The sequence below is a fragment of the Myotis brandtii genome, unplaced genomic scaffold, assembly GCF_000412655.1.
Source record: "Myotis brandtii unplaced genomic scaffold, ASM41265v1 scaffold633, whole genome shotgun sequence".
NCBI lineage: Eukaryota > Metazoa > Chordata > Mammalia > Chiroptera > Vespertilionidae > Myotis > Myotis brandtii.
In genome coordinates this window covers 3,890,062-3,890,897 of record NW_005370423.1, presented here as the reverse complement: position 1 = coordinate 3,890,897, position 836 = coordinate 3,890,062, and positions in this window count along the sequence as shown.

The following is an 836-nucleotide window of genomic DNA, read 5'->3' as shown; positions in this document are numbered from 1 at the left end:
CATAGGTCAAAGCTCAATCTCTGAGCCAAGCCCGCCGGCCACTGGTTTTCAAATGCAAAAGTAAGGCTCAAAGAAGACTGAGTGACCTGCCCAAGGCAGACAGTGACCAGCCTGGCACTCAGGTTTTCTCTCCAAATAAAACGCACGCGCACAGGACGGTGGGCCTGGCTCCCTGCTCCGGACCGGTCCCCCGGCACAGAAACGGGGTGTATAGCAGTAGAGCCTCAATGAAGGGCTTCCGTTACAAAACACCGTGTCAGTCTATACATGTGGGGAAGCTGACAAGCCCCAGTTACATGTCTGCCCTGTTCGGATGGCCGCTCCCAGCTGTACCGTCTGGGAGACGAGCCACATGGCCTCGCGGAGCAATACGCCACCCGGACGGCTGTGCGTCCACATCTATGCTGCGCTCTGGCCCCCACGCGGGAAGGGCAGCCCGTGTCCAGGGCCCGTCTGCACCGGCTGCATGTGGTCCTTCAAAGGGACCTACGGCGCCCCCCACACATACACATCCCGCAGCCGCTGCGGACTCTGAAATAAAATGCAAGTGACAACTCGCCCTCGTGGGAACCAGGCACCGGGCGCACATTTTGGGGAAGTTCCCGTTTGTGCGGGGGGAGAATGCCGCTCCCAGCGAGGGGGACGCGTGGATGTGGTCATTGGGGAGACCAGCGAGCCGCCCGGTGCCCAGGACCACGCGTCACTAGCGACCAGGTAGCGCGTCCTTCCAGGAAACGCACGTCAGCGAGTCCCTAGAAACCGCTGGGAGGCACCGCGCTCCGGGAGGCGACGAGGCCGGGCAAGGCCGGGGCACCGCTCGTCCCTCCCGCGTGGGT